At 40.7% G+C, this 25,186-nt stretch overlaps 1 protein-coding gene across 2 annotated transcripts in view; it reads left to right on the forward strand.

The window, feature by feature from the left end:
- Myo61F (Myosin 61F) overlaps positions 1–25,186 on the forward strand; it is a 366,041-nt gene that overhangs the window by 101,924 nt on the left and 238,931 nt on the right. The gene's annotated exons all lie outside the window — the stretch shown is intronic.

Here is a 25,186-nt window from a genome sequence, read left to right on the forward strand (position 1 = left end):
ATTGATATGAAAATAACTGAATAATAATGAAATGAAATGAAATGAAATGAAATGGCGTATGGCTTTTAGTGCCGGGAGTGTCCGAGGACATGTTCGGCTCGCCAGGTGTAGGTCTTTTGATTTGACTTCCGTAGGCGACCTGTGCGTCGTGATGAAGATGAAATGATGATGAAGACGACACATACACCCAGCCCTTGTGCCAGCGAAATTAACCAGTGATGGTTAAAATTCCCGGGACCCCTGCGGCCAAAGGCCAGCACGCTAACCATTTAGCCATGGAGTCGGACACTGAATAATAATATAAATTTATATTGAATTCCCCAAACTCAGTCTAGCAACAAGTGATTTGCAGCGCGCTTTCTTTGTTGCGAATTCATTGACCACATCTTCATAGTCTAGTTGCTGGGTAATGTCAGAATTCACGGAGAGGACGGCAAAACTGTTGACTCGATCTTCTGCCATGGACTGTATTAATTCTTCTTGAGAATGCTTTTGGGAAATGAGAAAGAAGTATGCTTGGTCGAACAATTTTTTACAATAGATAACAAGAATATTCATAGTGTAATTTCTAAATTAAGAAACTGTTTTTTCGATTTGGTTTTCAAGCAACATTCAATTGAATTTACTTAGGGAGGATATCTTTGTCTTTGATCTATATAATATGCTTTGAAATGAATCATATCATCCCTGAAAATGTATTCCAAGTCTTGCAGTGTTCTGGTAGAATTCAATAGTTAAGTATTGTTCTAGGAACTCGAATTTGCTAGGATTTTTTACTTTTCTCCAATTAAGAGATCAATCTTTCTATAGTAAGGAGAAATGTATTCACCGGAAAAATCTTCCTTTTCCTCAAAAGTTGTATCATTGTCGGCTGTTTCTTCCAGTATCAGTTTTTTAGATTGTTTTCCCTTTTTGGGGCTGTTTTGTAACAGCTTTACTTTTTCATTGAGGTGATTGTTATACAGTAATGTAGGTTTTAATTCAGTCCTGTTCAGTAGTGTTACCTCTTCTATGAGGGAGTCAAATTTTCATCATTGACCGTACATGTTTCGACCCTTAGTATGAGCCATCTTCAGTGGATTTGTCATTTGAAAGTACGTATGTTACAGTCAAAGATGTGCTTAACAAAAGCTTTAAGCCATAGTACAATAGGTTTTACAAAGAAATCTGGAATATTAAATATTGTAGTAAAGTAAAACATGCACTAGAACTCAAACACGTTATCTTTATCGCCACTTAATTTCTTCCTGTTTCTGTTTGCATGCGAAGTATATCGATTACTAGAATGTAACGATTACAATTTGATTCCAAGAAGTAAATTACGATTTAAAAATCACGTTTTATAAAAAGTAACGGTTACAAGTAAAAATTATTAGAAAACTATTCGTTGGAAGCAAATTAATTTTGGATTTACTTTTACTGAATTCCCCACTCTGGATATTTCAATGCTTTTTTAAGTAGTCTTCTCAGGGACATATCATGTAGTTCGAAATAGTTACTGGAACTTAAAGTTATATTACCGAGCTCGATAGCTGCAGTCGCTTAAGTGCGGCCAGTATCCAGTAATCGGGAGATAGTGGGTTCGACCCCCACTGTCGGCAGTCCTGAAGATGGTTTTCCGTGGTTTCCCATTTTCACACCAGGCAAATGCCGGGGGTGTACCTTAAGGCCACGGCCGCTTCCTTCCACTTCCTAGGCCTCTCCTATCCCATCGTCGCCATAACACCCATCTGTGTCGGTGTGACGTAAAGCAAAAAAAAAAATAAAAAAATTATGTGGCAGCCGACAGCGTATTTAGTCCTGGGATTTTGCACATATCAATGCTAACGGAGGGCATTTTGAACATTTCATGTAATTAAGAGCTTCATGTACTATGTAGAGTTGTAGAAAATCAGTTCTAACATGGAAATAAAGTGTTTCCAAACCCATGTTCATATACAGTAACATACGAAGGGCGTGTTATATTGTTTTACACTGTATTTTTTTCTACCCAAATGAAGTACATTACACATCAGTTGTTATGTCCACCTTCTGAACATAATCTCCTTGTAACCGTATGCACTTTTGCTATCGATGTGTCAGTCTCTCCAGACCTTCCTGAAACCGTTCTTTCGGAGTGCTGCGTGTGCGTACCCATGCCTTGCCAGCTATTCTGAAAAATCCGCAAAACGGCGACCACGCAGAGGTTTCTTCGTGTTCCTGAAAAGGTTAATAATTGAATTCCGTGTGGTTATTTCTAGCCGGGTGCAGCCCTTGTAAGGCAGACCCTCCGATGTTGGTGGGCGTCATCTGCCATGTAAAGGTAACTGCGTGTTATTGTAGTGTGAGTTGCAGGTATGTTGGAGACAGCACAAACACCCAGCTCCCGGGTCATTGGAATTAAGCAATGAAGGTTAAAATTCCCGTCCCGGCCGGGAATTGAACCCGGGACTCTCTGAGCCGAACGCTGACCATTCAGCCAACGGACCCCGAACAGGTGATAATCACTTAGTGCCAAGTCGGGAGAGTATGGTGGGTGTAGCAGCACTGTGAATCCCATTTGATCAATGGCAGCGGTGGTTTGTGGCTCATGGTCAGCTGTTAATATTGTCGTTAACGTAAAGTTTAATTTCTTTCCCAAAAATGAGTTCTCCGTCGTCTTCAGATGAAGAAATATTAGAGAGGTATTGTGAATGACAGTTTCTTACACTGAAGCTGGTTTATTACTAGCTATTCCAAAGGAGCTGCCGATTTACTCTTAATGAACAGATTTTGTTAGCACTCAGATTTTACATAAAAGCTGACATTTACTTTCGCCATCTTAAATCGCAACGCGCACATGCGAAGAACATACTGCTTCGCTATCCGACCATTCCCGTATACTAAGGCCCACGAAAGTTGGAGTCTTGACGTTTAGCGCCACTAACGCTGCTCGTAAATGGTCCGTTGCTATGGCAACGATAACAGCGATGCCACATTTAAGCAAGCTATCGCCACGTCGGTTGGCTTGCTCTCAGTCGCTTTTATGATTTTCCGAGTGTTTGTTATTGCTGCTTTATGTATTTACGTGTTAGTTTTCTGAATATTATTTTCGTTGCTAGTTTATTTTCTTGTAAGTGGTTAGTTCTGTTTTGCATTGAACATGTGCATTTGTTGAGGTTATCGTCAGAAACTGATGATTTTGTTTGTGATTATGAAATCTCACATTTATCGGCAATGACGTGTTCTGTCATAAATGCTGGAATTATTAGCACGAGCTTAGGAACGGGCAAAAGTTTATTGAATTGCATTCGGCCTACAGGTTTTATTAAACACTCGGTGTGTATGAAAAGGTGATATACCGCAAATGGAGGTAAGTACAGTACGACAACGCAGCGTACTTCGTAGTTACCGCTTTCGCAGCTCAAATGTCAGACTCCAACACTCGTAGGCCCAACTATAGAAGATATATATGATACCAAATTACATACTAAGAGTTTGGCAAACTCAGTTCCCTACTTATTGATTCAACAGAACTACTGAATACATACCTATCATCAGTGACGTGCGCTGAACTCCAACTTTATATTAACATTTTCTAATTATTCCTTATAACGCTTTTTATAGTATTTAAAAAATTGCGGACATCTAAGCCAAGCCAAGTACAGCTGTCTCGACACTCCGCTCGCACTACCGCAGTTTAGCTTCTCCAGCGAGCTGGGTTTCCTTGCCGGCGCGAAAGAGAAGCTACCCCAGCGAAATTTAAGGTCGCTTGGGTGACGCATGCACTTGAAGCTTCCTCGAGGCGGAGCTGTGGCCCCTCCCCCGACAGCAATTTACGGTGACAGGCCAGCTAGCTTATAGTCCTCTCCGTGTAAGGACGTACCCTAAGGGTGCAACCTTATCCTTTCTCCCCTGTAATATTAAGGTACTGATTTATAGTTACTTTTCTTGCTGTTGGGTCTTTTTCAGTGTCAGTAACCATACAGTTTAGGGACCCTACTTGCCGATACGACGTCTTACATTTACCGTTAATCTGGCACGTTGGCAACGTTCAATCACTGCTCTAGCGTGAATTGCGTGTTGCCACCGCATCGCCGTTAAAGTCACTAGTGATATATTTGCGAGAATATTTAAAGTATATTTTCTTTTTCTGTGGGATTGTAAATATATTTGGCTAATACCAGGTAAGTAGAATTGTGGCATGTTCGGATAATGCATTTAATAACATTGTTTGTGTGAAATGATGAAAGTGCTCAAATACGCCAGTCTCATGTCTAGATCTACCGGTACATGAAATAACTCTCGCGGGACGAAATTTTGGCAGTAGAACTTGTAACATTATTATTAACAAATTCGCAGTGAACTTGAAAGCTGACCTAAATTCCGTTCACGGAGCTTGGCACATTAGTATTCCTATATGTTTCCTGATAAGCTTGAAGATATAACCAGCCTGCAGGCTGAAAATATGCCCAATAATCTCTCTCCTTACCGGTTACCGGTATTGAAGAGAGAAGGAAATGTTCGCGCAAAAGAAAGGGAAGTCATTGGATGTCTGGAACTTTCGAAAATCACACTGCAAAGACTTATTAAATAAACTGCATCGTTTAACATGCCCCGCTTTTCAAGAATATGGTTATAGTACGCCTACTGTATATCAAAATAGACAGATAATTTGAGTGAGAAAGTGTGTTTATTTCCTTAATTCCTCATTGAGCGTGGAAATCGACGAGATATTCATAATTATCTTGATTTATTTCATATTATCTTTTATCATTTACCAGGGTAGGGAAACATTCATTATCGGTGTTTACATTGAGGTTAGTTTTTTATGGTATGTCTGGTGATTTTAATATGTAACCAGGCAGGTTGGCATCAGTGATCAGCCATTACAAAAAAGAGAAAAGAAGAGCATCGGGCGGCGATATTTACTTTCTGGGGTATTTCCTTACGTGGCGATTACTTTAGGTAAGGTAATGTTAGTTTTAATACTTGACACTCAGTCTTTAGTGCCACACACTAGAGAGTGCAAGAAAAATATCATCTTAACAGTATAGCCACTTGTGTTCCGATAGCCGCAGAAAAATATTTAGGTTGCCCAGCATGAACACAGTTTGTATTTGGTTGTCTGTGATGGTGGTATATAGTGAATTTTTGTAGTGTCCCTCTTGGATTATAGGTGAAGGTTTCGCGAGTTCTGTGGCATTCTTCATGAATAAAACGTGTGTAATACGTCGTGACAAATATTTTCCCTCGTTTGTTGTTGATGCACGTACACTCAGTATGTGAGTGAAACTATAAAACTTCAGCGAGGGTAAAATACCGGTTAAATTTTGCGGATTAGTTTAGATTAGGCGTTTTAAGTAGAAAGCAAACAGTCCCAGTGTATTTTTATAAAAACCATGACTGTATTATCACGAAGCGTCACCGGATGAAACTGTAAGTACATTTTTTTAAAATATCCATTTGGAAGTATGTGCGAGCGTGTGGTTGAAAATACAGTAAAACCTCGTTAATTCGAAATCGTTGGGACTCAAAAATCGGACTTCGAATTACGTGATTTCGAATTAACCGCCAATTCGCATTTTTTGCCGCGTTACGAAATATTCTAAGCCCGTTACTGCATGCAGTTAACCTTGATTCACAGTTTATACCTTTCAAATGCCATGAAAAAAGAACTATTTCCAAAATGTATCCAAAAAGGTGCATTTACAGTATTCAAATAATGCACTTGCATATCTCACTGGCAAATATAACCTCACGCAACGAAAGAAAGAAAAAAAAAAAGCACGATTCAAAGACGAGTAGAAATCTATGCTGGCTCCCATGTGCAAGTGCTTTATTCATTGGAGTACTATACTGTATGCATTTTAGATGCCTTGTATTTACACAGAAAGTACCCGATGCCCTTAAAATCAAACTCTCCTATGACTCTATCCTTGTACGATTTCCCGCCATGGCACTTCTCTCGTACTTCAGAAATGTAAACACTTGCCGCGTCACAAAGTATTCTAAGACCCATTAATACATGCAATCACCTCGATTCACAGTTTAAACCTTTCCAATGCCATAGAAAAACTATTTCCGAAATGTATCCAACAAGGTGCATTTACAATGTTCAAATAATGCACTTGGATAAATCACTGACGAACATAACCTCACGCAACGAAAGAAAAAAAAAATCACACAATTCAAAGACGAGGATAAATTATGCTGGTTCCCCTGTACAAATGCATTATTTTTTGGATATCTGTACTGTTTGCATTTTTAGATGCTTTGTACTGGCATGGAAAGTGCCCGACGCCCTTAAAACGTAGCTTATCGAACTTTTCTATGACGAGGGGATAAAGTTTCTCGCTTCCATGTGCAATGCAATTGCAACGCACTACAATGACCCCCATCCCCCACCCTTGTACGATTCCCCGGCTGGCACTATCTCCTTTAAAACCATAAGACCGTTTGGGCTCGCATTAAAATAAAGCAATAGCCTACAGTTTCATCGGCAATGAGAGTATTGTTCGGTGCCTACGAATTTATTATATGAGCCACGCTTTTTCGTCAACTGTCGGCATCGCCAGTGTTCGCGCATTCTGTTTTCCCGCACAATGCCTGTTGCGTGATATTACGGCGTTCCTGCAAAGGTTGAATACAAAATAATTCCGATTTCATTCAACTTCGCAATCATGAAGCGCACTGTTGACCCACCGAAGTGAGTGTAAGTGCGGAAAGCTACCCCTCCACGTTCCGGAACACGCGTTCTATTATGACGCGGATAAATTTCGAGTTGAAATTACTCTGTAACATACTATTGTTTTAAAATGTAAAGGCAGTTTCGAATTAAAAGTTTGAATTTCGGTAATGGGGCCGACATTGTAGTTCGAATTACGAATTATCCGTATTTCGAATTAAACAATTTAAATAACATGCAAAACTGTATCTCATGTTTCCGGGAACGAAAGCTTCTTCGAATTACGTGGGATTTTGAATTAACCGATTTCGAATTATCGAGGTTCTACTGTATTCTTGAAATATCTTTCTCAGATAGACCTTTCCACGAAAAAGCGCAGCCTTATAAAATTGTAATGTTGACTTTCGAGAGTGTAGCGGGGCTACGACTGTTTATATTTTAAAAACATTTTTGCAGCTGGGGTAATGAATATGTTCACTGCACGCCACTGCTAGAACTAGTAGACAAGAAAAAGCACCACCTTGAATACTTTCCAAATCTCGTTGCAGTGCTTAATCGCGGAAGAGATTAACAAGAAGAAAGTTTTGTAGCTTTGTGGTAAACTATATCTATTATCACCATTTTTCTCTTGTTTTCTTAGTGCGAGATGTTCCCTGTATGCTCTTGAGAAAGTACTTTCTCGCTCTTTTGCTACCGAAATGGAACGTTGTAATTGCGAGTAAATTACAAGCAGTGAACATGACTCGCACCAGCGAAAGTCACGTCGAAATCCGTGCAGCTCTTACAGCAGGAATCGAATTTGTTTTTTTGTTGTTTTTTTTTGCATGACCGAGCTCGATAGCCGCAGTCGCTTAAGTGCGGCCAGTATCCAGTATTCGGGAGATCGTGGGTTCGAATCCCACTGTCGACAGCCCTGAAAATGGTTTTCCGTGGTTTCCCCATTTTCACACCAGGCATTTGCTGGGGCTGTACCTTAATTAAGGCCACGGCCGCTTCCTTCCCACTCCTAGCCCTTCCCTGTCCCATCGTCGCCATTAAGACCTATCTGTGTCGGTGCGACATAAAGAAACTTGCAAACAAAAATTGTTTTTGCATGCTCGATAATTCTTCATTATCTTATCTGCTGCTGTTAATAATACTAATTTTTGTATTTTTTTTTTTTTTTCTCCTGTATGAACTGAGATTTTAGCTATTTCGCTGAACTTTCTTCTGACAAAGGCATGATTATTGAGGAACACTCGTAGCTCTGTAGAGCCTGCATGGTAGCCATGATCGATAAGGCAATTTTTAATTTTAGGATCACTCAAAGTTGATTGAACTTACAGACCTATCAATGCCTGATGATTCACCGGCAGGTTTTTCTAGATAGAATAAAAAAGAATGAAGCAAAACGGTCCAGTAGAACGGCCGGTGGAAGTGGACAAAGCTGTTTATAGTAGATTTTTAATGTATAATTTCAGTTCGCAAGTTTAGTGTTCAATAAAGTCGACAGTTATTATATTTTATTGATATACTATAATTAAATAACAGTCATGGAGAAAAAAGTACAATCATCTATCCTGTTATAAAACAATGAAAGTGTTAGGTTTTTTTTGCCAATTAAAGCTTTCGTGGTCGCAGATCAAAATATAAATAACAACATAACAGCAATAGACTGGGTTATTTTGCTGTGTGTGTAAATGGACTAGCACGCCTTTCCAAGACGCTGCCTAGCAGTGGCAGATAGTCCTAACAATCTCGCTGAGTTAGCAAATAAGGATTGCTAACCTGTTAGTGTTTCTGTGATAACCAGACTGTGTTACACGTGCAGACACAAACTTCTCCGAAACAGAGCGAGAGTGTTTAGGTCTGTAACAATGCTGAAACCTTCGTGCTCTGCGAAAAAATGTGAAGACGATGAAACATATTTTCTTGTTAACCCTCAAACACACGCGTATGGGGTGGAATCCACCCCAGGTCATTTTATTTCCCAGTGAAATGTACAAGTAACTTTTCTATGCTCTCCCCGCTCTTGTACCTTTGTGGCTGGATCCCCACAGAAAGAGTCAGTGTTACATGATCTATTTTAAAATCCCCAATTAATACAGTAATTCATATTTTACAGTACAATAATATGTGGGGTGGAAAGCACCCCCACGCGTGTGTCTGCGTCCTAAGATCTGGCGCGTGTGCTTGAGGGTTAAACAAGGATTACAACTAAGATATGTTAGATCATTTTGATCAGTTGTTATATGTCGCTGTTGTTCCTGTGCAGAAGATATAAGAAGGCGGAATAATATGTGAAACATCGATTATATTTGTGAGGAATAACCTTAGTGGTGCCCGAGCGTTTAGAGTGACTAACACCTTGTGAATTCAGATTTCATGGCTTGGACTATTAGGAAGAGGAATTGAAGGTAGACGTTGACAAGATGGATACATATTCATGCAAACAAAACCCGCTTCACGCGTTCTGTGTTGCGTATGTGATGCCGACTGAGACTCTGTCTGATATGAGGGGAAAGAAATAATAATAATAATAATAATAATAATAATAATAATAATAATAATAATTGTTCCGAGGTATCTGTGGAACAGCAGAGGTGAAAGAAGGTGCGGGGGTGAACGGGCCTCAAAATACGAAATTAAAGTTAAGATATAATTTAACAAGGTTATATTTTCTTTTCAAAATCAAGAAATAACAAGCATGGCAGGTACAGAGTAGCAAGGCAACAAAAGTACAATTACAGTATTTACAGGATTTGGGCTTCGAGCCCCGAACTCACAATTCTTGAGCAATTAGCCCAGCTTTACCCCAAAACAAATTTCAACATAGGGGCAGAAAACCCCATTCATGCCCAGGAGCACTTGCTCCAAATTACACAGTAAAGCCTCCTCGAGGCACGCAGAACCAAATTTCAAAAAGAGCAAACCGCTCTCAACGTTCAAGCCTATAAAGGCCACACCAAACTCCACCTTCAAGTTGTCCTCTAAGGACATAAACACAGGGGTAAAAATACCCAACCTACTGAGGCCTATTAAGTAAGGAAAGGTTAATTACGTGGCCTCTAAAATACCAACTTGAGAGGAGGCGTTCTTGCACTCCTAACACATTTTATATAAAACTTACTTGGCACTAGGCCGTTACTGTAAGGGCTAATCCCATACTAAAGAGGTGACTTTTAAAAGGAAACAATTTACATTACGTTAAGGAAGAAACGGTTGTGAAAAATAAGTTCACCTCAATGCAATATGAGTGGGAGCTTGAGAGGGTTAAGCACTCTCTATCCCAATATGTAGTTAAAACAGAAAGAATTGACACCGAGTGTCTTTACATTTTTAAAGCAAAGTTACATGGAAAAGGCTTCGGACCTGCCCCGAGAGTTAAACTGCTGAGCTGGCAAGAAAAGAAGTTATTAAAAGGCCATTACCTTGTGGATGAACTGCTGCCCGAAGAAAGAGGCGCTTCCCGCCCCCTGCTACGTACTTTACACACTGAAAGATGTTACTGAAGTGGCGCGGAGACCCGAAAATCAGCAGTTTATATACTCTCGCAGAAAGTTCGAGGCGTTTCAGGAATGAGAACACCCTCCCACAATAATTTTATTGGCTAGGGTTAAGCAACATATCCAATTTGGAGAAGATACACCTGATTGGTCATAAATTAAAGAAATTCGGGATTGACTAAATTCAAAACAAGGGGAAAGAAAGGGTTATACAACCAACTTAAACAATAACAGAAAGAAATTTAACAAGGAACAAACTTTTGAAAAAAAAATTTCTCCAAAAAACAGTTCTTTCACTTCGCACTAGGGTGCACCATTATAGTTCTTCAGTAGTGTCCTCTAGAAGAGAATGTTCACACTTCTTACTACAGGCAAAACAAAAATACATCGAAAACGACCCAGTTCAGAAACTTCAAAATTTTCAAGTAGTGACATCTTCTGAGAAACTTGAAAATTAACACATTAGATAAAGTTCAGACTTCCTCCAGTAGGGGAGTTTCAACTGGCGCAAAGTTTGAATTAGCGACGTGGAGGTGTACCACCCGGTACAACAACAATAATAATAATAATAATAATAATAATAATAATAATAATAATATGTATTTTTTGTTAGTTGCTTTATGTCGCACCGACACAGATAGGTCTTATGGCGACGATGGGATAGGAAAGGCCTAGGAGTGGGAAGGAAGCGGCCGTGGTCTTAATTAAGATACAGCCCCAGCATTTGCCTGGTGTAAAAATTGGAAACCACGGAAATACATATGCAAGCTCACGCTGCGCACTCTTAACTGCACGGCCTACTCGCTCGACATAATAATAAGAATACATTATTATTTTACGGTTTTTGGAGACGCTAAGGTGTTAGAATTTTGTAGCGCAGGTGTTCATCTACGTGCCAGTAAATCTACTGAACGAGTTTGACGTATTTGAGTAGGCCTACCGTCAAACACCTCCAGAGTGAAGTGCGATCTACCCCTGAGCTCAGAAGGCCAGCGCTCTCTCGCCTGAGCTGCTCAGCCCAGCTATTCTTGTTTTAAGAGGAAGTGTAACACGATATCTTTACCTTCTTTACTCTAATCACAAGAAACGTGGGATAAAACTCGGCCCTTTCAAAGAATGCCTGCGAAAGAAGGGAAGGGCCACGAAGGTTGTGAAAATGAGACTCCCTTGCAAACCTAATACTGTTCGAGTGAAAAGAAAATAAGGGCTAGTCAAGGAAGATGGACTCATCTAGCAGCCCATGGTCGCCTCTCAAGGCTGCCAACTCGAGATCCCGTCTGATTGAAGCAGAAACTAGGGATATGGACTGGGTACATGGGTAGGTTTTGTTTCTCAGGCATCTTATGATAAAAACAGGTTCTCGTCCTCAATCACATCAGAGAAAGGAATACTCTTCCTGAGAAGGAGTCCATCTCGATGATCCCTTCTCCGTTCCCATTGCCTGCAACTTTATCAGCACAATTCTGTGGCTTGGTTCTAAAAGGGCCAATGTCAAAAAACCTGTTTTTGAGCTATGAGCGTTTGAAGTTTTGCTTATAGTTTTCCAATTACTTTTTTCAACAACTAACTTTAAATAACTTTATGCTTTCTTTGTGGAAGTCACCTTATTAAACGCTAATTTTTTTCTATCGTATTCTTTAAAAATTGCCAGGTCTCTAATCTTTATTGGTAATCTAACATTATTGGCAAGGGCTTATTTAATTAAACGGTAACTGTTCGTTTAGTACTTATCGGAGACAATGGCCCTTTTAACATGTTGTGAGCCAGGATAAAACTTGTTTCTATCTGTTAATATCTCAATTTCGATAAAAAAATGACATTGGCCCTTTTAGAACCAAGCCACATAATTTTTCTCTGCCTCCTCCCTCATCCTAAACAACCTGCACAGCAAAAATCTGCAAACCCCTCTCAACACCCTTCGGTAACACCTCCCTCACTGAAGAAAAGAAAATGCCGAATTTCCCTTTGGAAAAATTCTTCTCTTTCTTTATCTGTTTACCCTCTAGGGTTGATTTTTCCCTCGGACTCAGCAAGGGATCCCACTTATACCGCCTCAATGGCAGTGTCCTGGAGCTTCAGGGGGATACACCTGGGGTGGATGACCAGTACCTCGCCCAGGCTGCCTCACCTGCTACGCTGAACAGGGGCCTTGCAGGGGATGTGAATATTGGAAGGGATAGACAAGGAAAGGGCCGTGGCCTTAAGTTAGGTACCATCCCGGCATTTGCCTGGAGGAGAAGTGGGAAACCACGGAAAACCACTTCCAGGATGGCTGAGGTGGGAATCTACTCAGTTGACTTCCCGAGGCTGAGTGGACCCCGTTCCAGCCCTCGTACCACTTTTCAAATTTCGTGGCAGAGCCGGGAATCGAACCCTAACTTCCGGGGGTGGTAGCTAATCACACCAACTACTACACCACAGAGGCGGACGGAAACATTCAATGATCATAAATATGTCTTTCAACAAATGAAACTCAAATTGGTAACGATGACATTATTTGCTTCTAACTCGTCTTTTTCGTGAGACATTTGAATGGAATTTAGAGTCAAGTATAGGATTCAGAGCATCGAAAGGGGAAAACTAACTCAGGGCCTATGGAACTACCACGATTAAAATATTCAGTTTTCTAGTGTATGTTGAGATGGGGCCTCTTTGATAAAAGAGCCTTTTACTAGGTGTATGCACAAGTCTTTCTGGGTTTCACTAAGAGATGCCGCCGGCGAACAGTACGCAGAGTATGAATTTGACACATACGTCAGTTTGTTCGCCAACGGCCGTGGCCGTGTTGACACATAGGATCCCATGAGATCTCTGAAATTAAGCTATATTGGGCGTGGTCAAGATGTGGATGGGTTGCCACGTGCTGTTTGTTGGTGGGGTAAGGGAATAGAGGAGCGGAAAGGAACTGGCCACCCTACCGTACGGTAACTCCGGCTCAGGCAGACCTCTCCGGAGGTTCGGACCTGCCTTCGGACAGAATACACCCTTACCTTACCTTTCAGTTTGTTCGTCTGACACTAACCTGCCGACACACACAAGTTGAGTCCGCCAAACACTGTTGTGTTGTATCTGTCCCAGTACATTAAGTGCAACACTTCAGCAATTTCGAGGAAGTTGGAAAAGGGCTCGACGCATGGTTTGTCGCAAAAGACAAGCAGTCTTTCTGGCATGGTATTCATAATTTACCTGAAAGATGGGCGAAGTGTGTAGAAGCCAATGGCCAATATCTTGAATTAAAAAAAAAAAAAAAAAAAAAAAAAAAAAAAAAAAAAATGAAAAATCCACAGCCTGTTTCCAGTCATTCGACCCGGTCAGGAATGCCATGAATGACACCCCATCTAGCGACGAGGATATGAATTGTGCCGGCTGCCGAAACCTGTCGCACTCCTCTGGGGTAATGATTGATGAATGACAGATGAAATGAAACGATATTGGAGTGTTGCTGGAATGAAATATAACAGGGAAAACCGGAGTACCCGGAGAAAAACCTGTCCCGCCTCCGCTTTGTCCAGCACCAATCTCATATGGAGTGACCGGGATTTGAACCACGGAACCCAGCGGTGAGAGGCCGGCGCGCTGCAGCCTGAGCCACGGAGGCTCTAAAAAAAATTAATATGCCTTGATAATAACGTGTTTTCTTTACCACAAAACCCGGCAAAAACTTGATGCATACACCTTGTGTATGTCTGTCATGGCCATCCATCAACACAATCCCAGCCTGTATGGTTGTTAGGTAACATCGCGTCACATTTTGTGCCGCCAATTTCGTGACTCAAATTTTCAGATGATCCCCCAGCGATAAGACCTGTTTACAGGATGTCAGAAATCACCTTATTTCCGCCAAGAACGAATTCTTTCTATAGTCATTATTGGAGTCCTAAGTAGATCTCTGTTATTTGGTACACACGCACCTACTACCCATCAGAAGACCGCTTATTCGAGAGACACGATGGCAGAAGCAAACAATTTGCAGCCGCTATGGAGTTTTCACTTTCCAAGTTGCAGGAGTAATGCACTTCATTCCGGTTCCGTATTGACTTTAAATATCTATGCAATTCTAAAATAATTTAATTGTATTAAGTCCGTTCAATACACGTTTGCCATTTAATAAATGACATGTTTAGAAAGCTACATAGTCGTTTAAAAAGCTACCTAGGACATGTCTCGACCTAGCCTAGAGGTCATCATCAGCTAAAATAACATAAAGAAGAAAGACATATAACGGAAAACAGTGCATGTCTTCACAATTTTTTGTGTTTCCTCCAACCAACCAATATTATATTAAATACGGTTGGACCCACACTCGCAACTAAATTCGTCCAAGTTTGAATCTATGTACATTTTTAACACAGAATTCCATTGTATTTGTTGAGTGTATTCTAATATTGAAGCTATGTACATATTAAACATAGACTTGCATTTTATTTATTAATTTTATTTTATCTCTAATTTTTTATGTATCTGTTTTTGTTACATTTGTTCTTCTTTATGTTATTTTAGCTGATGATGACCTCTAGGCTAGGTCGAAACATGTCCTACGTAGCTTTTTCAAAAACTATGTAGCTTTTTAAACAGACCCTTTCTTAAAAGGCAAACGTGTATTGAACAGGTGGATTTTATACAATTAAATTCTTTCAGAATTTCATCTTAGATAATTTGTAGTAGTCTCTCTCAAACAAATTATCGGATTTCGAGAAATTGTGGGATCGATCCATCAGTAAATCAGGAAGGTATAAGTGACGTGAGTCAGTCTTACATTGGAAGTATTTGTTAGCTGTAAAATTCTTTAGTCAGGTTGTACTTGACCGTCAGAACAGAGACTGTTGAAACGCTCATTAGCTATGTAAACATTCTTGTTTACCCTTCTGGAAGACAATAATGAAGTCTGTTAGTGTGCTGCTTCTAAGCCGCCCACCTGCGATGTTGTAATGCAGGTGGAATTTTCAATCCGTGCCTCACCAGTTCGATGTCTGTGTATTACGTTCTCTGTTAAAATTATACCACACATCATCCTCCGCGTAGTACTGGCGCCGTTGAATATTCGCTGACCTGTTTCAGAGGTTCCTCATTTTACGCGACAGTTGTTATCGTGATAGCCTCGGGACTCCGTTTTCCGAACAATTCGAACCAAAAGAACGTAATTTTGCATTTCCAAAATCCTATTTTCATTGATCGAGTTTCAAACCGCGACCGCCTTGATGAGGCTGGTGTTGAACCCTAGCGTATCAGTAGAGATAGTCTTCTTGTTGTTCCGTCCGTTGAAGTTAGAAAATAGACAATAACAAGGTCATCGGACTAATCAGTGGGATAGTGGGGGTGGGGGGAGAGTTGTCAGTGCCGGATTACCCAATGGGCAGAGTAGACGAGCCCCTGACAGCAGATCAGATTTAGACCCCGTATAATAAATTCGCTTGGCTTCAGGAGAAATGTAGGAACAAGTGAAGCAATCCTGACTTCACCTCTGATCTTGGAGGATCTAATTAAGGAAAAAAAAACCCACATACATGGCGTTCGGGAAAAAAAAAATCGATAATGTTGATTGGACCAAGCTATTTGAGATTCTGAAGGTGATCGGAATCAGATACCTAGAAAGAATTATTATTTACAGTCCACTCTGCGGTGATAAGAATTTAAGGCTGTGAAAAAGAAGCAGCATAACAGAAAGGAGTGAAACATGGAGGCTGTAGTTTGTTCCCTCTCTCTTTGAATGTTTATATATAATAGGCGGTAACGGAAATCAAAGAAGAATTTGATAAAGGAATCCCAATCCAAGGAGAGGAAATCAAAACCCTGAGATTTGCTGAAAATATTATTTTATCTGAGTCTGCAGAAGATCTAGAAAAATTGCTGAATTGTATGGGCAGAGTCTTGGAGTAGATGTACAAGATGAACATATATAAATCCAAAACAAAAGTAATGGAGTGCAGTCGAACGAAGTCGGATGATGCAGGAAATATTAGATGAGGAAATGACATCTTAAAAGGAAGTAGATGAATATTGTTACTTGGGTAATAGAAAAATGATTGATGACAGAAGTATAAGGAGGACGTAAAATGCATTAAGGCCTGTCTTAAGGAAGAAGAAGAAAAAAAAAAAAAAACTCACTTCGAACATTGGTATAGGAATTTGAAAGATGTTTTTGAAGACTTTTCTCTTTTGACTAGGATTTTGGACCTCTTTAGACCACAAGCATCATCGATTCAGGATTGTGCTTTGGAAGCAGTCCCTTGGTCTGTAATATTATCGTTTTAAGATCCGCTGATTATTTTAAATTCATATTCAGCAAGTCATTCTTCATTTTCACGTTTTGAATTCTGGTCAGTGGATGAATTTTGGACTTTCAAATTGTCATTACATTTTGTCTCAATTCGTACCATTAGGGGCCGATGAGCTAGATGTTAGGCCTCTTTAAACATCATCATCATCATCATCATCATCATCATCATACCGAGCTCGCTTAAGTGCGGCCAGTATCCAGTATTCGGAAGATAGTGGGTTCGAGCCCCACTGCCGGCAGCCCTGAAGATGGTTTTCCGTGGTTTCCCATTTTCACACCAGGCAAATGCTTAGATAAGGCCACGGCCGCTTCGTTCCCACTCCTAGCCTTTTCCTCTCCAATCGTCACCATTAAGACCTATCTGTGTCGGTGCGACGTAAAACAGCTTGCAACTTGCATCAGCATCATCATCATCATCATCTCTATCTCTAGAACCTGATAGTCTTCGTGGTGCTATTTGAGGATCCAATCAGCCTGTGGGTTGATGATCTAACTGACACTGTTATTTCAGTTCTAAAAGAGATTTGAAATTGAGGTAAGATAACAATATCAGCCCCCAAGAAGTAATAAATTGTTCTTCCACAGAATTAATAGCAATTTAACTGTATTAATACCCATGTAATTACTAGTTTCATTCTTCCTTGAAGATCCCGGAAAAAATATTGTCTTTCCTGATATTTCGCATCAGTTAATTGTATAATAAACTCATGTTATAGAATAGCATCGGAGCCATTCACTTTCGCACGTCTTATTACGAAGCTTATTCACTTATGCTTATTGCGTCATCGTGACGTAATCCGAAGCCTGCAGGATCGTGATGTGAACATGGCCTCCCCATATTGAGAACGCTTTATATTGCGCTTCCTCGCTTCATTTGTCTCCATTACCACGTACGTATTAGCGTGTCTTCGATGACGTCACGCACCTGGTGTTACTCTTTCTTCATGGGAGTGTAGCGTGAGACACCTTTCTGAGTCACTTTAATGTTCTGTACGAATGCACACGTAATTCCGTTTGGGTCAGGAGGCCATGGTAATATATTGTGCCTCAAAGGAAAGATTGCCAGGCTTGTCTACAATGACTCATCAGTGGCCTGTTAAGATATCTTATGTCTTTCCGATATGCAAGATCAAAGAGGCTTTGGAGTACCAATAAGGACTGCCACTGCAAGTTGCAGTTGATATTACCAACGTCCATTCGCTGTTCGCCATTTGTCTTTCCCTTTACTAGACTCTCGCGATTCTCCAACACCAATACATAAAATCATGATCACATCACCCAGAAAACATTCTCTACATTGCACATGCTGCGCGGGTATAAATACTTATTTCCTGAAAAACTAATATTAAAAAATGCTGGTAGAAGCTCTGATATTCCCTCATTTCGACTAGTGTGACGCGATTTGGAGACGCTGGGTGCAAGTTATTGAGCAGATAACAACGTGGTCAAAATGCATGTGTGAGATACGTCTGTAACCTACTGTACTACGACCATGTAACTCCTTCATACTACCACCTATCTTGGCTCCGACTTGAAATCCGTCGCACTGTGCATACCCTATGCCATCTCAATAAAATCATTCTTCACAGCCATTTTACCTTATTTCATATTTCAAATACATCTCTTCTTATCACAGTCTTAACACCAGATCTACTAATGATCCCATTCTTGCTTTACCTCTCCATAGAACTGCCATCTACGATAAATCATTCACAGCAGTTGCCTGCCGTGAGTGGAACCTCCTTCCCGAAAGTATCAGAGGGTTAAGTGCTATTCGCACTTTTAAGGAAGCACTTTGGAGACATTTTATGCACCAGTAAGAATCATCTGTAAACTTGATGCTGCTACTCACCATTCTGTTGTCACGGATGTCCTGGTAGAAGATTAGTCTAAAATTCTTACCCGATTTGTTTTTCAAGTGTTGTTAAATTGTATGTACTACCTCTTTTTTTACATGTAGGATCTTAGTTTTAAGAATTTATCCTTTTATTATATCTAATTTATTTCATCTTAATTTAACCTCATCACTCACCATTCTTGTATTGTTATTAAGTTGATCTGTGTTAATCTAACCATTGTAAAGTAATACAATATACGTATATTTCAGTGCCTGCTTAGGTGGAAGAGAAGGTCTCAGGGCCTTAATCTTGCCAGGTAAAATAAAACATTAGTAAACTAATACACAACTGAATGAAGAAAAAAATATCGCACTACTTACAGCTAGTACAAACAATTCGAGCATAGTTAGTGAGATGTATCGATCTATCAGTGTTCACTGTTAAAACATATGCGACTGAGCTCGATATCTGCAGTCGCTTAAGTGCGTCCACTATCCAGTATTCGGGAGATAGTGGGCCCGAACCCCACTGTCGGCAGCCCCGAAGATGGTTTTCCGTGGTTTCCCGTTTTCACACCAGGAAAATGCTGGGGCTGTACCTTAATTAAGGCCACGGCCGCTTCCTTCCCATTCCTAGGCCCTTCCTATCCCATCGTCGCCATAAGTTCTATCTGTGTCGGTGCGACGTAACACAAATAGAAAAAATCTGATTACACTAAAATATTAAGTATTAATTAACTACACTACAATGGTTTTATGCACACACATTAACAGGCTAACAGCGAAAGCAATCCCGACTACTATGGCACTGCACTGTCTCATTGATCGCAATCGCAAGTGATAATAAAAACATTCATGAAAACAAATAAACAGTGCATCCCGATTTTCTTTCTCCTTGCTCAAATTTCAAAGCATGAAAACGTATTTAACTATTTGACCACCCTACAGATAGTGCCGTCCGTCATGGTAACATTTTGAATCTTTCTTTATAGAACTGAATTGTTTAAACAGTCAGTAAAATGGAATTCATTGTTTTGTAGAATGTTTTGAAATTAATATAAGAAGTGGGGGGAAAAAAACCTAGCTACATTGTAAAGCAGTTGGCGATGTTGCTGAGGACTCCGTCGTTCAGCGCTTACGCCCGCCTGCACTCATCCTTCCCCTGACAAGTCCATATCGTCCTTCCAGACTGCTCCCGCACCCCGCACACTTGCCAACTCTTGGGACCCTCCTGAGGGCTCGGCCGGACAGACCGTACACCCGCGTGCACACTTCCTTCCCCTGACAAGCCCTCATCGTCCTTCCAGGCTCCTCTCGCACCCTGCACACTTGCAAAGTCTAGAGACCTACTCAGGGCTCTGCTGCCACAGTCCGAGCGGCTCACGACTAAACAGAAAACATCGTGCTTGCTGGACAGCAGCCAAGGTCTGAAAGCCTTCGCCATTTTCTCGAAAATAGAAAAACAAAATAATAACAATAGCATTGTAGAACTGAATTTCGCACCACATAAATTCGACTTCTCTACATTCGTCCATCTTTTTATGTAAACAGTTACAGTGTGAAATAACGTTAAATGTTTTTGAAAAGGCGGCGGGGCGCCTCCAAAAAGCCCTTCATGCACGAACCGCCAGTGCTTCAAAGGCACTTCCTTGGTTTTGGAGGTCTGCGTATCAGCAAACAGAATATTCATTTGCATACATATTCAATGTCTAGTAATCGTATGGGGGCCGATGACCTCGATGTTAGGCCCCTATAAACAAGCATCATCATCACCTAGTAATCGTATGATGCTCATATACCCTGTTGACGTTGATTCCGACCACCCTATACGTTCCATGGTTACAATTGGTGCACCGGATTGCACTCATACGTAGCTAAATACAGTATACACAGGGTTGAATTTGTGAACAGGAAAGGGGTTCCCAGCATCACTGTGCAAGCTACTTGCAACGCAAGAGAGAACTTGAGCAGGGTTGATGAGCGTTGAGGCCTTCGGTTCAGAGGGTCTCGTGTTAGATTCCCGGCCGGGTCCGGGATTTTAATCGTGTTTGATTAGTTCTTCTGACTCGGGGGCCAGGTGTTAGTGTTTGTCCCAACATTTTCCTCTTCATAATCACACAACACACCACATTACCAACCATCGCAGAAACACGCATTAGTGATTACATCCCTACACATAGGGTTGGCGTCAGGAAGGACATACGGCCGTAAAACAGGATCAAATCCGCTTGTGTGACACTGTTCGCACCCGCAACCCCACAGGTGTGGGAAAAGCGGTTAGAAGAAGATGCCAGCTGACCTGGCTCTGTGCACGAACTCAGAATTTTGGAGGAATTCTCATGTGTGTAGAGCAATGGCCGGAAATATTGCAAATTCACTTTTACGTGGAGACTCGGGTTATGGAACTTCGCCATGGCTAATGACGCCATAACAAAACCTCGCTACCACACAGCAGACAGCTGTGATTTTAATATAACACCTTTACTGTATTTACTTTCAAAAGCAAGACAAAACGCTTGTGAAAACCACTCTCTCTTCAATCACGATGGCTGTAAATACAGTGTAGCTTAGCCTCGAGCGGGAGAGCTGATAAATAAAGTGCATCGAACGTAAAAAGAGGCGCGTTTGATCACAACAAAGCCTTCGTTAATCCCTTAGTTCAATTATTGACTCAGCAAATCGCTTTCTGTCACGAAGCAGTTGCCTGCCGGGGAGGGAAAGTTTTTGTTTATACGAAACTACTGAGCCGCTGCTTGATTCTCATCTTACTCTTGAGCACCGGCTTGCGAACATGTGCTCACTTTTATTTATAGTTCCTATTGGCTTCGGACATGTTAACGAATTACTACAGGCGATGATTTGCCATCCTGCTGTATCTTAAGGGCCCCATCTTAGCGTCCGTCTTACCTGCGCAGTTCTAAGACGACAGGTAAGACAGACCGTGTGTGGTAGAATTTTCATCCCTGTACCGTCTTAGGCTTGGCTCGAAGTGAATCTGGCAGCGCCTGATTTTTCTGTGCGTGTACAGGTAAGTCGGCGAGCAAGTTGGAGCGTGTGTGGGGTCTTCAGACTTAGCGTCAGTTTTAACCAATTGCTCCTACAGTGCAGTTCGCTCGTAGGACATAACGTCGGATTTAACAATCATGCCTCGAGCGTTTCTAATGGAATTCATACAGCTGTACCGTTGTAATCCGTGCTTGTGGAAAATCAAAAGTAAAGAGTACACGGTACAGGGTTATTTTTACATGTTTTCCATCAACCGCACCCAGACAGTTTGGAAAATTCAATTTTCTTTCAAACTGCTGTCCAATACATATCCATTCATCTTCTTTTGTTGGAAACTGAAACAAAATAAAATTATTATTATTATTATTATTATTATTAAATCATGCAACTAAAATATAATTTAACCCAATGTAATTAATTATATTTTTTGTTTTTAGGTTGGTTGGACGAAGACTGTTAATTTTCACACTCCGTTATATAATTGTTTCTTATTGTACTCTAAGCATACATTATACCTTGTTTTATATTAAATTAACATGAAATACATTTCCTTTTACCTTGTGCAAGAAACTTATAAATAAATTTTACTTACTTTGAGATACTGATTCTTGCGCACCTTATATATTGCAGAGCAAGTCTCAGGAATTATTACTCCCAAAGACTGGACTGAAATTGCAGCGGAAAATTTCAGATCTTCGTAACTTCTACCGGTTGCTAGGAAACGATAATAAATAAATAAATAAATAAATAAATTGCCCGTCTCATTACATTGTCACTCTTTCTGATATAGATCGCTACCAGGTGAAGAAGGTATAAATACGTTTCACTGTCCATCCTCAAATAATTGTCCGACTCGTTTGCTGAACGGTCAGCGTACTGGCCTTCGGTTCAGAGGGTCCCGGGTTCGATTCCCGGTCGGGTCGGGGATTTTAACCTTAATTGGTTAATTCCAATGGCACGGGGGCTGGGTGTATGTGTTGTCTTCATCATCATTTCATCCTCATCACGAAGCGCAGGTCGCCTACGGGTGTCAGATAGAAAGACCTGCACCTGGCGAGCCGAACCCTTCCTGGGACATCCCGGCACTAAAAGCCATACGACATTTCATTTCTCAAATAATTGTACCAGCCACCTAGTTCAATAGTTAAATCTTTCATTAAATTTATATGCGACAGTGTATCTCGTTTAACTAACCAAGCTTTTGCCCATTTTGATCAAGCCCTTTTCTTTTTAGCTTTTGATCTCAAAGCTAATGCTAGAGCGGTGTAAATTAGAAGTTCCTCTAGCATGTTATCCGTGCACGACTAGCGAAAACTGATCGCAAGTCTGACAGCAAAACGGAGCGTCTGTGTCCTCTTTCGTGTTCCGTCTTACCTCTCATCTTAGAACTGCGCAGGCAAGACGGACAGTAAGACGGACCGTCTATGGGGCCCTTTTAAACAGATAGGTTGGAAGGGACATTATACAACTTCTTCTTTTATCGATTTTGGCCATCTTAGGACCACGTAAAGTGATCCACTTCATTCATCTCGGTGTGTTTCCTGCTTCCTTTCTTGCTTTTATTTAAATTTATTAACATATTCATTAACTGCTTGCTCCATTACAGTTTAAGTAATACTAGTCTACATGCAATAGTATTATTTTGTAGTCATAATTACATTTCCTTTTCATTATGTTACCTATACCTACATGTTTAATTAGTGTGTCTAGCCTAGAAACATCCTGTTACAATTGGTTTTTTTTGTTTTGTTTTTTCCAATGAAAGTGTCCTTTCTTGACATAACTATGCCCTACATCAGGTTATCAAAATTGATACACTTCACAAATAGCTTAAAGAACTTTAAGTATTTACCTATAAGTTCATTCTTGCTTGTAGGCCAGTGGCCTCCTGAGTTGATTACGTTTGTCTTTAGGTTTATCCTTTCGTGTTTTAATAATTCACACTTACCTAGAATGTGATCCACACTTCGCGTTTCTTCGCCACACCGACACGTTGCATGCTCTTGGATTTTAAATTTATGCAGACAGGTCCCTATTTTTCCATGCCCTGTTATGAGCGTCATATTGTGGGTTAAGAGAATTTTTGAGTCAAGTCTCGCTTTAACACTCGGAAAATATGTTTTCGTTATTGATCAATTGGAAGTTTCTCTCCACTCTTCTTCCCTCAATTGTGAACTTCTTTCACGCAATACCTTTTTTACTGCACCATCAGAAATTTGATCGAAAGTCACTTCTAGGTCTGTCCTGCTGGCTGCTTGTTTCGCCAATTGATCAGCAATTTCGTTATCTTCTGTGCCGACATGAACCTTTCTTGCCTTCTGTTAGTTCATTATTTCACTTTGTTTTTCCTCTTATGTTCTGTCCCGATGTTATTCCTTTCCTTATTTTCTTTCTCCTCGAAACCCTTTAATTTTTTATCAGTCTCCTAGAAGTTGTTCTGTCCTGTATTATATCTGCTGTTATCCCCATCTCTGCCATATCTATCTAATGTGCATCCATTGGTTGTTATTATTACTCCTGTAAACATGATTACAAACTTGTTTCGTGAGTCTGGCTTTATCTATGCTCATTATGAGACCAAAAACCTTTTTACAATTTGCTTTACGTCGCAGCGACATCGATAGGTCTTATGGTGACGACGGGATAAGGAAGGTCTAGGAGCGGAAAGGAAGCGACCGTGGCCTTAATTAAGGTACAGTCCTAGCAAACACCTGGTCTGAAAATGGGAAATTACGGAAAACCATATTCAGGGCTGCCGACAGTGGGGTTTTACTAATTTATCCGAGTCCGAAATCACCACAATATATTTAAAACTACTCTATTTACATTTTGTTTTTCCAGTATTCAACTGTCGAGATGACACATTCATTGGCTTCCACTAAATCCTTCATACTTCATGGTTTAGGCAGATTTCTACAGATGAGCAGCTGTTCATGATCTTGCTTTTCACCACACACACACACAAATCTTGATCACCGTACCCCCACCTTTTCAAGATGGTTTTGCATCGTGTCGCTCCAGATCTTAATCTGTTAAGCGTCTTCCAATGTACGTATTGAAGATGGATTTCTTGCAGCTGGCTTCTCTTTCACTTCCCATAATCCTATAGGCGATTTCCTCCTCCAGAGTTCCTTTCGCCGAGATTCGGCTGATGATGGGATTGATGATGTTGTTTGTAGGAAACTCTTCCTCGATTTCAGTCTTAATGGGTGGGCGTGAAGTTCAAACATTGGGTGTCTTGGATCTGTTTCTTGCTTCTACTTCTCAATCTCTGCTGCAACTTGTCTCCTGACATAAGTGGAAAGATCTTATTAACAGGAGTTGGTCGTAAGCAGCCTGTAACAGTGCGACCTGTCTCGTGGAAGGCAACATCCACTTGGTTTGTAAGAATTCCTCCAGACTGGAGCAGTATTCTCTGCAGCAGAGAAACACAGGGAAAGGGCAGATGTACGGAGGACGTTAGGCTGTGCTCCCCGTATTGTGTGTGTGAGTTTGCGAATGAGGTTATTCCTGCTGCGTACCTTCTGCTTGTTACCTATACAGTGCTGTTTATAAGTTAGGACACGGTCTAACTTTACCCCTAGGTATTTGGGTTGATCACAATGGTTTAATTTGTGTCCTTTCCAGATTACGTTCAACCCCTTTCTTGCTTCTTAGTTGCGCAGATGGAATGCACATACCTGAGTTTTCTCCGGATTGGGGTTCAGGTGATTCTCGTCATACTAGACAGGTAGTTCTTAAAGAGCAGCTGTCAGTTTTAATTCTACTTCTTCAAATGTCACTCCTTGAGCAGCAACAGCTTTGTCATCTGCGTAGACAACAGCCCTAGTTCCGACGTTAAGTGGCTGATCGTTGGTATAGATGTTATATAATATTGGAGTCAACACACTTCCTTGGGGTTAGAATCCACTATCTCCCGAATGTATTTAGGCCAG

Source organism: Anabrus simplex, chromosome 10 (genome assembly GCF_040414725.1).
Source record: "Anabrus simplex isolate iqAnaSimp1 chromosome 10, ASM4041472v1, whole genome shotgun sequence".
Classification (NCBI taxonomy): Eukaryota; Metazoa; Arthropoda; class Insecta; order Orthoptera; family Tettigoniidae; genus Anabrus; species Anabrus simplex.